The sequence below is a fragment of the Lactuca virosa genome, chromosome 8 (assembly GCF_052849685.1).
Source record: "Lactuca virosa cultivar CGN04683 chromosome 8, Lactuca_virosa_CGN04683_v6, whole genome shotgun sequence".
Classification (NCBI taxonomy): Eukaryota; Viridiplantae; Streptophyta; class Magnoliopsida; order Asterales; family Asteraceae; genus Lactuca; species Lactuca virosa.
In genome coordinates this window covers 315,848,829-315,864,774 of record NC_136433.1, presented here as the reverse complement: position 1 = coordinate 315,864,774, position 15,946 = coordinate 315,848,829, and positions in this window count along the sequence as shown.

Below are 15,946 nucleotides of genomic sequence, written 5' to 3'. Positions count from 1 at the left end.
AGTCGTTATAACCATGCTTGATATGACTGATCTGCCTGTCATGACGTTTTTCAGGCGTCGACTTGTTTAAGGTAAGACATTTGTCACCCTAGACTGGCCTACTCTAGTTGTGGCGAACTGCTCAGGTGCGGGGTTGTCAACCCCGTATAGATCTATACACAAACTCACGCTCTCCCTCCACGAGACTCTGGTTATAACTACATGACTTAAGGTTGTACACTAGGTAGGTACGAATGAAAGAACGTCTCACAAGAACCTTAACTAAATTTACGCGAACAATGTATCACATTCTTTACCGTTTTAAAATAATGTGTTCGAGTATGCATTTGATCACAAAACATTAGTGATGAAAATACCATTTGTTTTTATCAAAGCGTCAAGTATTGTTTGTTATTGGCCCGATTAGCATAAAATGTGATGTGAGGCCCAATAAGAAAATCAATGGGCCTATAAGGCCCAAATAACATGTAATGAGAACACAAGGCCAAATAAGGAGTGGAAATGACGTAATTAACCCATTCGTTATATAATGCATTTTTTAGCTCAATTAATATCAAAATGGCATAAAAGGTCCACTTTTATTGAAATTGACATTCTTGGCCCAATAAGCCGAGAATTTACATTATAAGTCCATTTTTGATAAAAATGACACTTTAAGCTCATTAAGACCAAAAGTTTACATTTAAGGGCCCATTTTGAATAAAATGTCATTTTTAGCCCATTTTTGTTAGAAATAACATTTTTGGCCCAAATAAATTGGAAATGACATTTTCGGCCCAAATTTAATAAAAATGACATTTTAGTCCATAAAGGCCAAAAATTATGTTTTAGGCCCATGAAACCGTAAATTTCTAAATAAGGTCCATTTTTATGAAAATTGATCATCTTAGCCCATTAAAACCGTGAAGGCCCAAATAGAAGCCCATTTTGTGAAAATTAACACTTTTGGCCCCTTTAAAACCATGAATATCATAAAGATCCATTTTTATCTAAAAATGACTCTTTTGTTCCTCTCAAAATCGTAAGTTAACATAAAGACTTCACTTTTTGTTTATTTGTCAAATATGGCCCCTCATACGGTTTTTCTTTAGTTTTCAAGTATGTCTTAACATGTTTAATCCTTTCAACTTCATAGTAAGTTACATAATGTGTTTTAGTTTACAAACATCACCAAGTTTTGGTAGATCTTTCGAGATTTATGATGGTTCAACATATCTTCATAGCATGATCACAACATATAACATGAAAACACACACATACATGCATAAATACTTAGATCTAACACAAAAGCAACTTGTATTCTCCCCCCCCCCCAAAAAAAAAAAAACATTTTAAAACCGAAAACAAGGGGTATGAACTCACTTTGATGATGGATTCGGTTGTGATGAATAGAAGGAGGTGTTTTCGGTCTAGCAAGCTCCCTTGATGAGATTTTCGGACTTATGGAGTTCTAGGAGATTTTCTGCGATAATGAAGGGGCGGTTGCTTTAACCAAGGAACCGCGAGATCATGGTAGGTCTAGGCATATCGACAGAAAGTACCACTTCATAAGACATAAAGTAGAAGAAGGACACCTCGTGGTGAAGAGGATATCGTCAGAGGACAACCCATCAGATCCCCTTACAAAGGGACTGACTAGGGTTAAGCGCTTGCAGCATGCAAGGGGCATTGGGCTAACGGACGAAATTAGTTTTAGAGATTAGATAAACCGAAACTTGTAATAGCTAAATTGTAATTTACATTTGATGATTGAATAAAAGGAGTTTTATTTATAAGTAAAGTTACTGTCTTGTGTCAATTATTTACTATTGTTTCACTTTGCATGTTTTGACTTCCAGAATAATAAGATTTATTCAAACTATCCACAGTCGATCATACGTTGGAAGTAAGTATGAAAGAAGACTGTCATGAGTTAGCTTGTAGATTGTCTAAGGTGTTAGGCATAACAACATTTTGCTACACCATTCATGAGTACTTCTGAAATAAGATTTGAGTATTGGATCAACCCGCGCTCACCTGAATCACTTCATGGAATTTATCACGAGTGATTGTGAGACGATAATATCATATAGTCTTCAAACCAAGATACATGAGTTGTTGACTACGAGTTGGTTGTGCATTGATGGCACGAAAACGCATCAGTAACTTGATGTTATAAAACATGTCGTTATGCATGATTTGATGAGTAGTTACTACAAGCATATAATGTCGAAGTTTATCTGTTCCTTTTATCCTAAGAGGATTAAAAGCGATATCTTGGTCCCCTCGATGATTCTGTTTTGACTTATGTGTCGGGCCCGGTCAGAACTAAATTGATGTTTTCAGTTATGTTCTATGTCAGACGAATCGGAAATCGGGAAACAAACTGCTGGACAATAAGTATGACATTGTTCCATGTATTTGTCCAGCTGATATCTTGAGAACGGAGGAGTATATGATCCATTATCTAAAGGATGCGTCACTGACTGGGTCAGAGTTGACAACGGCTTTTGAAAGCTTACGATTGCTAAGTTGGATCCTGAAGTTACATTGGTAGCTATAGTTATTAGACTTATCCAAGTGGGAGACTGTTGGATTTGGTGTCTAAGCCCATAACTATAACTGGGATGTACTTGACCTGATTGTAGCATGGTCCTTTTGGGTTACCTTCATCAGTGCAATTTGATAGGATGGACTTTTGAGAATAAGGTTATTTGTGATTTATTAATATATTATAAGTATAATATATTAATTGAGAAATCATATTATTTAGTATTGGTCAAAAATTAGTTTGGAATTAATTTTGTGATCAAAATAGACTAATTTAATATGTAGGGATTGATTGTGTAAATCATTCATTCTTATAATGTGGGCTAATGATCCATAGTTATTTAGGATGGGCTAAACCATTGAGATAATCCATGGATAGTCCATGGAGGTTAACCCATGGAGCCTAAGTATATGAAAGGTCATTAGGGTTTACAAAGTGTAACCCTAGCATTTGCCACATTATAAATACTCACCCCTAGAGCTAAAATCGGCCACGACATATATTCTAAGAGGGTGAAGTTGATTTTATGCTAAATAACCTTTTCCTATAAAGCCTCCTCTTGCATTTGGTGTTTGTTAACCATTAGAGGCATCACACTTGGGGTGCTCAAGCTTTCAAAGGTCAAAAACTCTAACCTACTCAAGAGGTAAGTATTCAAACTAAGTTTTATGTTATATAGCTTCAATTGTACTCTAGCTAGGGAGAATACTTTGGAAAAAGAAAATGCATGTATAATTAGAGAAAACATAGATCCAAAGCATTTAGGGTTGCATGTGCACCATAGGAGTGTTATAATGCTCAAAACCCAACAATTGCGTTACACAATAGTTGGTTGTTGGGGATTTATTTTTTGAAAAGAAGTTGAGAGATTTCCTTGGTGAGTATGAGAATCTCATCAGCATGTGAGTTGGCAGAGCGTGAACGCTTCAAGCTATTGATGGTTGATTGGAGAACTGCAATGGTGGATTCATAGGCATTGTGAGTTTCTTGTACAAGCTGTTTGGAATGAACTGCTTGTTTGTCAAGAGTGGTCTTGAGTTCATCCTTTAATGCAGTTGCCTCTTTGACGAGGTTTTCAGTAGTTGCCATAAATTCCTTCTGGTCTGCGGTTCGGCTATTATCCAAGGCCCGAATACCCATTTCAATTCTTATAATCGTGTGCTCTGCGGCTAGGTGCTCTCTTGTTTAAAGTATTTCCGCCCTTTCAGTGAGTGACTGCGGTGTAGCAGTCTCTGTGTTCTGTGGTTGATTGATGGTGACTGTGGCCAAGATTTGGTCGACTTTGGATTGACGGCTAAGGACTTCCTTTCTTGAGACCGCAATCTTCTTCTTTTTCTTTGCCTTGGGTTTTGAGGTGGAATGTTGGGATCCACTTGACTCTTCATCTTCGAATACCATCATAAATTCTTCTGAGTGAGGGGGCTGTTGAACATCGTCAAGATCAATGTCATCAAGTCCAAACATTGGACCTAATCTAATCTCATTTGCGGTTCCATCGTCGTTGGAGTCATGGTTTTCATCATTTTGAGGAGGCTTTGAGGGACCAGCACCACCTTCCAGGCCTTGAGCTTGTTGAATTGTTGTTTCCATTTCAGACATCCATTCTAAAATCTTCAAAATGTTGTGAACAGTTTTCGCGTTGTTGAAGGAGTCTGCCCAATACTTTGCCACTGTGAGAAGGTCCTTCTCTTTTTGTTGTTGTTGCTGGACTTGCTGAGCTTTTCTGGCTTGCACTGCTCTTTTAAATGCTTCTAACTTTCGGATTCCAGACTCAGTACTTGGACGATATCGAGTCCAAGAATCATCATAACCATATCCATCAATTCCTTGTCGCGTCTAGGTGTCCCTCGTGTTCGTGTTTCTTTACACAATTGTGCGCCCCATGCCTAGACCACTTGTGTGTAAAGATGACGGAATGAGATTTTGTCACACCCCCGAACCAGACGGCGGAAACGTCCGGGGGTTGGGTGACTTCATCTTGTAATATCATCATAGTGTATATAATCGAATCAAAGACAACATCATCATCACACATAACATATAACAACCATCATAGTCTACATCAGTGTGTTGGTTTACATTTCAAATGTTAATGCATCATGATAACAAAATACACAAAAATCCACATGTTCTTGATGTCCAACCTGATTAACGATTCCCTGAGAATACAAGTTATTTTGAAAACGGTGAACATATAGAATGTTGGTGAGTTCATAAGCATGTTTGCAAGAAAAGTTTTGTATCATTTGTAAACTTCCAGAAAATCCGATATTTTCCGCAAAAATTGTTTGAGCGTTTTGTTTCAAATCTTGTATTATAGCATGTGTGTTCATATTTCGAAACTATATAAAGAAAGAGTTCCAGAAATTTCTATATTTTATGTTGTAAGTAAAATGTAAGATATCGTGTTTGTTCCCCATAAAATCCGATATTTTCTGTCTGTAAAAGAGGTGCAGTCTTTACACCATAAGACCCGAGTATTATAGAGATGAATAGCTCGTACGTGTATCAAAAGTATAGTATAGATATTCCATAGATTTATCGTGTTGTTAAACTCTATGTGAGTCGTTATAACCATGCTTGATATGACTGATCTGCCTGTCATGACGTTTTTCAGGCGTCGACTTGTTTAAGGTAAGACATTTGTCACCCTAGACTGGCCTACTCTAGTTGTGGCGAACTGCTCAGGTGCGGGGTTGTCAACCCCGTATAGATCTATACACAAACTCACGCTCTCCCTCCACGAGACTCTGGTTATAACTACATGACTTAAGGTTGTACACTAGGTAGGTACGAATGAAAGAACGTCTCACAAGAACCTTAACTAAATTTACGCGAACAATGTATCACATTCTTTACCGTTTTAAAATAATGTGTTCGAGTATGCATTTGATCACAAAACATTAGTGATGAAAATACCATTTGTTTTTATCAAAGCGTCAAGTATTGTTTGTTATTGGCCCGATTAGCATAAAATGTGATGTGAGGCCCAATAAGAAAATCAATGGGCCTATAAGGCCCAAATAACATGTAATGAGAACACAAGGCCAAATAAGGAGTGGAAATGACGTAATTAACCCATTCGTTATATAATGCATTTTTTAGCTCAATTAATATCAAAATGGCATAAAAGGTCCACTTTTATTGAAATTGACATTCTTGGCCCAATAAGCCGAGAATTTACATTATAAGTCCATTTTTGATAAAAATGACACTTTAAGCTCATTAAGACCAAAAGTTTACATTTAAGGGCCCATTTTGAATAAAATGTCATTTTTAGCCCATTTTTGTTAGAAATAACATTTTTGGCCCAAATAAATTGGAAATGACATTTTCGGCCCAAATTTAATAAAAATGACATTTTAGTCCATAAAGGCCAAAAATTATGTTTTAGGCCCATGAAACCGTAAATTTCTAAATAAGGTCCATTTTTATGAAAATTGATCATCTTAGCCCATTAAAACCGTGAAGGCCCAAATAGAAGCCCATTTTGTGAAAATTAACACTTTTGGCCCCTTTAAAACCATGAATATCATAAAGATCCATTTTTATCTAAAAATGACTCTTTTGTTCCTCTCAAAATCGTAAGTTAACATAAAGACTTCACTTTTTGTTTATTTGTCAAATATGGCCCCTCATACGGTTTTTCTTTAGTTTTCAAGTATGTCTTAACATGTTTAATCCTTTCAACTTCATAGTAAGTTACATAATGTGTTTTAGTTTACAAACATCACCAAGTTTTGGTAGATCTTTCGAGATTTATGATGGTTCAACATATCTTCATAGCATGATCACAACATATAACATGAAAACACACACATACATGCATAAATACTTAGATCTAACACAAAAGCAACTTGTATTCTCCCCCCCCCCCAAAAAAAAAACATTTTAAAACCGAAAACAAGGGGTATGAACTCACTTTGATGATGGATTCGGTTGTGATGAATAGAAGGAGGTGTTTTCGGTCTAGCAAGCTCCCTTGATGAGATTTTCGGACTTATGGAGTTCTAGGAAGCAAAAATCACGAAATGGGGTGATTATGAGTGATACGTTTATCATAAAATGAATTTACACACCTTGAATACAAAGTAACTTACAAAAAATGTATGAACTTTAATGAAGTATTGCTTGAACAAACACACAAGCACACACACAAATTTTTTTTGAGGGGAAGGATGAGTGAGTTCTTTGTAGATTTAGAGAGAACGGGAGTTAAAGTATGTGTTGAAATGAAGATGGTGGTGGAAGCTCCTATGGCCGAGAATATGAAGAGAACAGAGGGAGTGAAGTGGTCTTTACATGAGGGATTAGAAGTCTTGAGCTTAGAAGTACGTGATACTAATATCATGGATAACCACCATATAATAATGAGGTGTCAACACACTAATCCTCATTATCTTGCTCCCTTTTTTTATTATCGAGAATTAGGGAGAAGAAGAGAAAAGGATAAATGTTGGGCTTGCATAGAATAGCAACCATAATGTATGGCCCAATGAGAAAATATACGGCCCATTGGGCTCACATATGTGTTTGCGACCCAAGATGATAAAAAGGATGGGTTTTCGGCCCAATAAGGCCCATGAAGAGTCTTATGGCCCAAACATTAAAATTTAATGAATGTGAACTAGGGCCCAAATGAGGATTCTTAGTCCAAAAGAATCAAGTTGAGGGTTTATCGGCCCATTAGGCCCAATAAATTATTCCTAGCCCAATAAGATGTTTGAACCGGGAAGTTAGGGTTACAAACCCAAAGTTGAGTGTATGAAATGTATCGAATTAGATTTAAAGATTCACGAGTGAGTTTTGATTCGAATAGTCGTTGTTGAATGAATGAATATCTTGCATTGTATCAACATTAGAGTTACAATGTATGCTAGAAGTTAAATACACATGGACAGAATTTCCTAGCCCTGACATGCTAGTTGTGACAGATTTCCTGAGTTCCTCGGTCTCCTTGACCTAAAGTCAAGTCTAGCCTTGGCTCAGTTCTGGCAAAGCTGAAGAAGCGCCCTTCGGTGCAACATATGTTTGTGGTGTTTGTACGACACGAAGGAATATGGAGTTCAACTCCTCAAGTTCAAAAACGTGCAAGTTTGATGCCCTGGAGACCTTAGGGTGACTTGAACCAATTGTATCCACTTGGGATCCGAATGGGGGTGTGTCTCCATGGTGAGATGAAACAGATACACTCATTGTATCTGAGTGGTGAGATGGGGTATGAGCTGGTGAGCCTGCGATAGCTCCAATGAGTACCAAAGTCTTTTGAGAGACTGCGGTATGAGTCGTGGTATGCATTTGGCTTTGACCGGGGGTAGGCTTGAGTTTCTTCCTTCAAAAAATGTCTCCCGAAGATGAAGACTCTTGATGAGTATCATCTTCAACATTGACTGGGGAATCCTGAGTTTTAGAGGGAGCGTGATGAATCCAACAGAGGATTCTACGGTCTTGGATATTCGTTTCTTTGAAGGATCGCCCTCATTTTTGACAATGTTACGTGGTGCTTTCTTTGAACTCACAGGTTTCTTGACTCGTTTGAGTCTGGTTTGAACTATCCGGTATGCGGTAGAAGGGGGAACCTGTCTTGCGGTAGGGACTGTGGTACTAATAGGAACCTATGTTGTTGTAAGGGTTGCGGTAGTCTGACTTGGACGGGGCGGGGAAGAGTGGTACTTTTGCATCATTTGGTCTTCGCGTTCCCATGTGAATTTCGGTCCGTGCTTTGTGTTCCATCAAACCTTCACAATCGGAATGCGGCTTTGTTTTGTACGCTTCACTTCTCTGTCCATTATTTCAACCTGTTCTTCAATGAATAAGAGATTCTCGTTCACTTCAATTTCATCCAAGGGGACAACGAGGGTTTCATCTGATAAGCACTTTTTCAGATTCGACACGTGGAACATGGGGTGTACGTTGCTGAGCTCCACAGGTTGCTGCAGCTTATAAGCCACCGGACCTATCCGGGCAAGAATCTCGAATGGTCCAATGTATCGTGGATTTTGTTTTCCCCGATTCCCAAATCGGATCATCCCTTTCCAGGGAGAGACCTTCAATAGCACTCGATCTCCGACTTGAAATACGAGGGGCTTTCGTCGTTTGTCAGCATAGCTCTTTTGTCGGTCTCGCGATGCTTGGAGTCGTGCCTTGATTTGAACTATTTTCTCCGTCATTTCCGGAATGATCTCAGGGCCTGTAAGAGTGATGTTCGGTGTTTGCGCTCTTTCCAGCTGAGTGTCTCCTACTTCAGCCCAGCAAAGACGTCATATGCATTTCCGGAAATACAAAGCTTCGAAAGGAGCAACCTTAACGCTTGTGTGATAGCTGTTATTGCACGAGAACTTGATCAAGGGAAAGTGGGTATCCCATGATTTGCCAAAATCAAGCACACAGGCTCGGAGCATGTCTTCTAGCGTTTGAATGGTTCGCTCACTTTGGCCGTCAGTCTGGGCGTGGTAAGCAGTGCTCATGTCTAGTTGTGTTCCCAATGCTTGCTGGAGCGACAACCAAAATCGAGAAGTAAATCTACTATCTCGATCGGAGATAATAGATATTGGCAACCCATGTAACCTCACTGCTTATTTTATGTAGATTCGTGTTAGCTTCTCCATTTTATATGACTCTTTCATTGGTAGGAAATGGGCGGATTTGGTTAACCGATCGACAATCACCCAGATATCGTCCAATCCGTCCCTTGTCTTTGGTAATTTGGTTACGAAATCCATGGTAATCCTTTCTCAGTTCCACTCGGGTATTACTGGCTGCTGTAGCAATCCCGAGGGCTTCTGATATTCCACTTTCACTTTGGCACAAGTGAGACACTTGCCTACATAAGTGGCAATCTCTGCTTTCATGTTCGGCCACCAATAATGTTATTTAATGTCCAGGTACATCTTATCGGAACCTGGATGGACGAAGTATCGTGTTTTGTGCGCTTCGTTCATAACTACATGTCACACCCCAAAACCGGAACGGCGGAAACGTTCGGGGGTGGAGGACGTCATGTACAGTATCACAACAATGCAAAGTAGTAAACAAGCAACAACATCATCCATTGCATTAATAATATAATTTAATACAAGTGTGTTCTGTCAAGTTTTATAGACACTAAAAATATACATCAAAATAAAAAATGAGTCTTGAACGAGCTCCATCTTCTCAAAAACCTGGCTCCGGTACCTATCTACTGACGACCTGAGAATACAAGTTATTTTGAAAGAATTTATCAGCTTTCAAGCTGGTGAGTTCATAAGTATATTAGTGTCTGTAATTGTTATGAAAGTGTTTGTAAGTCTTGTAATGTATAAGTTTTGTAAAAGTTTGTAATTGTTTGAACTCTCCTAGAAAACCCTATGTTTCCTACTAAAAGTAGCCTTCTACCAAGGCATCTAGTACCTGTGTGTGTGTCTCTTGTAAGAGTGTGTATTTTCCCAAATCTGACTATCATTAACCAAAAATATAGTTTTTACATTATTGTTTATTGTGTGAATATCACAAAGTAAATGTAAAAGGAAAACGAAATAGTACTGTAGTGTTGTATTAAGTAACTACTGTTGTACTAATTACTTTAAACCAATTGCTATTTAAAGTACCATGTGATCGGCCTGTATCCTACTACCGACTCTGTAGAAAAACGACGATGTAAGACGTCGTAAGAAATGACGTTTGGCACCCGTAGACTTGCAAGTCCCACTGTAGCGAGCAGCAAGGTGTAGGATAGTCAATCCAGTAGATCTATACACAAACTCATACGCTCTCCACTTAAGGAGATTCTAGATACAAAACGGGTCATGCCAGGTAGTGACATGCCCCCGTTAAGTGGCTCACATAACTGTAAGTAATGTATATGTATATGTATGTGCTAGCTGTATTGTGTGTTCTTTCTCTGTCTAGCCTGTATGTTTTGTTTCTCATCACTGTGTATTATGTTTGTTTCTCATCACTATGTATTATGTTTGTTTCTCATCACTATGTATTATGTTTGTTTCTCATCACTATGTATTATGTTTGTTTTTCATCATTATGTATTACTCATGAATGAACTGACTCATTGTATGTTTCATTGTTCTAGTAATAGTATCTTCCTAAACTATACCTATTATAGTTTACTAGTAATGTTGTTTGTGTATATAAACATGTTTGTATACCTTTGCTACCCAAAGGCATTGAACTGAATGAAAGAAGTAACCTTTTATATCTATACACATATACATGATATATAACTAGGATTCAAACGACCTTCGGACAAATAACCTGAATACCCTAAGTCCACAACCAAACAAGGAACAGGAAGTACGGTGAGCTATCAGTCCTAAGTCCTTTCAATCCTACTTATATAATTATATCCATATAGATACACAGAATATAAGTTAAAAGAGTTTAATAAAAGTATTTGATATGTAAAAGAGTTTGTAAAACAGTTTGAAGTAAAACAGTTTGATAACACAGTTTGAAAAGTAAGAAATCCACTTATTTGGTAGTTATTAATCACATGTGATTGATATAATAACTATAATAGTTCAACTTGTATCCCCCCCATAAAAGCATTTAAAAACATTTAAAAGGTTAATTAAGGGGTATGAACTCACCTGTAGTGAGTGGTTTGGATGAACGGAATGTATAGGATGCTAGGTGTCAAGTGAAGACTTGTACACACACAATGATCCTAGTTAACATAAAATATCACATATATGTATCCAATTAGTCTTTAAACAACTAATTAACAAAGTTAAGACATCCTAGGACATGTAAAACACCTTATTTAAGTGCTATAAGTCCTAAGGATTGCATCTAAGTGTTGTAGGACATTGCTATTGAGTTTAGGGTTCAAAGGGACCCTTTATTGGAGTTTACGGTTTTGTGACCATAACTCATTGAGTTTACGGTCGTAAACCCATGAGTTTACGGCCGTAAACTCATGTTTCTTTGACCATTTTGTGTTTTGAAGCCTTAAAGATCACAAGAAGCATTCCTACTTCATGTTTAAGCCTTAGGAAGAGATTAGGGCACCATCTCACTCCTTTAGGGAGTTTACGGTCCTTGGACCATTTGTCTTTGGGTTTACGGCCGTAAACCCAAATGATTTATGGTCTTTTGATGTTTTCAAGTACTAAACACATTAAGGAAGGGGTCTAGACTAGTTTCCAAGGCTTAGAAGCAACTAGGGCACACTTTGACACCCTTAATAGGGTTTACGGTCCAAGGTGTTCTTGGACCGTAAACACCTTTGATCCTTTGTTTCTTGGGTGCTTTCTTGATGTTTAGAAGTGTAACAAGCCTTATAACACACAAGGGCAGGAGTACTTACTAGGTAGAAGCTTGAAAAGGTGCTAAAAGTCCAAGAACACTAGTGTGTGTTCTTGGTGTTCTTGGTGAAACTTGAAGATCTACACTTTTGGAATGATTTCACAGATGTAATCATGTTAGATCACTAGATTAAGTAACATATCAACTTTTTAGGGCTAGAAACACTTACAATGTTGAAGATCAAGAAGAAAAGTCGATGATACTTGAGAGAGAATTGAGTTTTGGATCTTGAAATTGTGAAAAGTGATAAATAATGACTAAGTGTCATATTTATACCCTCTTTTAGGGTTTACGGCCGTAAACACCTTTGTTTAGGCCGTAAACTCCAAACTCTCGGAGTTTTGGGACATTATTGTTGCACAATAAACCCTAGGGCATCCTCTCTCCTGTTATCTCCTGAAGTACTAATCTTAAAATACTCAAACTTATTCCAAAAAGCTTGAAAATTAGCAGAAACAGTTTTGACTCCTATTGAAGTGAATGGTTGTACATAATAGAAATTTCGGGTTGTCACATCATCCCCCCGTTAGAAGGAATTTCGTCCCGAAATTAGAATTTAAGAAAATAAGTAGTTACAAATAACTAAGCAAAAAGACGAGGATATTTCAGTTTCATCTGATCCTCTCGTTCCCAAGTGAATTCAGGTCCTCGCTTGGCATTCCAGCGAACCTTCACTATCGGGATACAGCTTTGTTTCGTTTGCTTGACCTCCCGGTCCATGATCTCTACAGGTTCTTCCACGAAGTTGAGGCTCTCGTTGATCTCGATCTCGTCGAGTGGGATTACAAGAGTCTCATCGGACAGACACTTTTTCAAGTTCGAGACGTGGAAAGTAGAATGTACGTTACTGAGTTCGCGCGGTAAGTTAAGTTTGTAAGCTACAGGGCCGATTCTTGCGAGAATCTCGAAAGGCCCTATGTACCTTGGATTTAGCTTTCCACACTTTCCGAAGCGTATCAAGCCCTTCTAGGGTGAGATCTTCAATAGAACATGGTCGCCCACCTGGAATTCCAATGGTTTCCTTCGTTTATCAGCGTAGCTTTTCTGTCGGTCTCTAGAGGCTTTCAATCGTTCACGATCTGAACGATCTTCTCTGTCGTTTCCCGTATGATCTCCAAGCCCGTGAGAGTGCTTTCAGGAACTCGTCCTTTAGCTAACTGGGTATCACCCACCTCAGCCCAGCACAGAGGGGATCTGCACTTTTGGCCATATAGGGCCTCGAATGGAGCAGCCTTTATGCTCGTGTGATAACTGTTGTTGTAGGAAAATTCTACAAAGGGTAAATGAGTATCCCATGCTTTCCCAAATTCGATCACACAGGCTCGCAACATATCTTCCAAGGTTTGGATAGTCCTTTCACTTTGCCCGTCTGTCTGTGGATGGTAGGCTATACTCATGTCCAGCCTAGTTCCTAGGGAACTTTGTAACGACTGCCAGAACCTCGAAGTGAATCTACTATCTCTGTCTGAGATAATGGATATGGGAACACTATGCAGTCGTACAATCTCCCTAATGTAAGTTCTTGTAAGCTTCTCCATCTTGTATGTTTCCTTGATAGGCAGGAAGTGTGCGGACTTTGTTAACCTGTCTACGATCACCCATATGGTATCGAGACCACCCGTTGTCTTGGACAACTTGGTTATGAAATCCATAGTGATCCGCTCCCACTTCCATTCCGGTATCTCTGGCTGTTGTAGTAGACCGGAGGGTTTCTGGTATTCGACCTTGACCTTGGCGCAAGTAAGGCATTTACTCACGAAGGTAGCAATCTCTGCTTTCATGTTAGGCCACCAGTATAGCTTTTTAAGATCCAGATACATCTTATCTGAACCTGGGTGGACGGAATAACGAGTGTTGTGCGCCTCGTTCATGACCAAGTCTCTGAAACCACCAAGTTTCGGGGTCCAGATCCGATCCATGAAATAATAAGCTCCGCCACCCTTAACCTCCAAGTTCTTATCCATCCCTCTCAAGGATTCACCCGCCACATTTTCAGGTTTCAAAGCGTCGAGCTGAGCCTCCTTAATTTGTGTAAACAAGTGCGAATGGATAGTCATAGTCAATGATTTGACTCTACGACCAGAATATTCTTTCCGACTTAGGGCGTCAGCTACTACGTTGGCTTTACCCGGATGATAACGAATTTCGCATTCGTAATCAATGAGTAGCTCGACCCACCGTCGTTGTCTCATGTTGAGCTCCTTCTGGTCGAATATGTGTTGTAGGATTTTGTGGTCTGTAAAGATAGTGCTTTTGTACCGAACAGGTAGTGTCTCCAGATCTTCAGAGCAAACACAACTGCTCCTAGTTCAAGATCGTGTGTGGTGTAGTTGACCTCATGTGTCTTCAGCTGTCTCGAGGCATAGGCGATGACCTTACCTCGCTGCATCAGAACACATCCGAGTCCTTGATTCGACGCATCGCAATAGACAACAAAGTCTTCTATCCCTTCGGGGAGGCATAGTATTGGTGCGGTGCACAAGGCTCGCTTGAGTGTTTGGAACGCTCTCTCCTGCTTCTCTTCCCAGTCAAAAGCCACGCCCTTCTGGGTCAGTGTCGTAAGAGGCTTCGCAATGCGGGAGAAGTTCTGAATAAACCTGCGATAGTAGCCAGCGAGGCCTAGAAATTGACGAATTTCTGTAGGCGTCTTCGGTGCTGACCAGCTCTCAATGGCTTTGATTTTGGAAGGGTCCACGTGTATTCCCTCTTCGCTAACCACGTGCCCTAAGAATTCGACTCTTCAGATCCAAAATTCGCATTTCGAGAACTTCGCATAAAGCTTCTCCGCGCCCAGCGTTTCTAAGACTTAACGAAGATGTTGACTATGTTCCTCCTTACTACGAGAGTAGATAAGTATGTCATCGATGAAGACGATGACGAACTGATCCAAGTAAGGACGACACACCCTATTCTTTAAATCCATGAATACTGCGGGCGCGTTTGTTAATCCGAACGGCATCACTACAAATTCGTAGTGCCCATAACGAGTTCGGAAGGCTGTCTTCGGAACATCCTCCCCTAGCACTCGTAGTTGGTGATATCCGGATCTTAAGTCGATTTTTGAAAAGAAGTTCGACCCTTGAAGTTGATCGAATAAATCGTCAATCCGAGGCAAAGGATAACGATTTTTGATGGTCAGTTTGTTGAGCTCCCTGTAGTCGATGCACATACGAAACGATCCGTCTTTCTTCTTGACGAACAAGACTGGAGCTCCCCAGGGTGAGAAGCTTGGTCTTATAAAGCCCTTGCTGAGCAGTTCGTTAAGTTGACAGGACAGTTCTTGCATCTCTGCAGGTGCTAGACGATAGGGCGATTTGGCTACGGGGGTAGCCCCTGGAACTAAGTCGATTCTGAACTCGACTTGACGTTGCGGAGGTAATCCTGGGAGTTCTTCTGGAAAGATGTCGGGAAAGTCGCGTACTACTGGAATGTTCTGAATGTCTTTCGTTTCTTGGCTCACATCGACCACATGAGCAAGGAATGCGCGACATTCCTTTCGCAAGAATTTCTGAGCTTGAATGCTCGAGATGATACGAAGGTTCGTGCCGGGTTTGTCGCCATATACTACTAGAGTTTCGCCAGACGACAGATTAAGGCGCACAACCTTTTCGTAACACATGATGTCGGCACGATGAAGACTCAACCAATCCATGCCGATGATGACGTCGAAACTTTTAATTGAGATCGGCATGAGGTCGATCGAAAATGAATGGCTATCTAGAGTTAGGGTACACCCTATGAATATACTGCTAGTGCTCTCCGTCTTTCCATTAGCCATTTCTACTGTGAACGGTTCCTTAAGTGCTCGTGATTTTTGCTTAAGTAAATGAGCAAATTTTTGGTTCACGAAGCTCCTCTCCGCTCCACTATTAAACAGTATGCATGCATAAGAGTTATCGAGGAGAAACGTACCAGTGACCACTGTGGGGTCGGCAACCGCTTCCTCGTGGCCTATGGCCAGAACTCTTCCCACTCCACCGGCATTCCCTACCTTCGGGCAGTTCCTTTTGTAGTGGCCCACCTCGCCACAACCGTAGCAAGTTTGGCTCACACCAGCTCCGGGGACTTGGGTGATTGGCCTCGCCGGAGCTTTGCAGAAACGAGCAGTGTGCC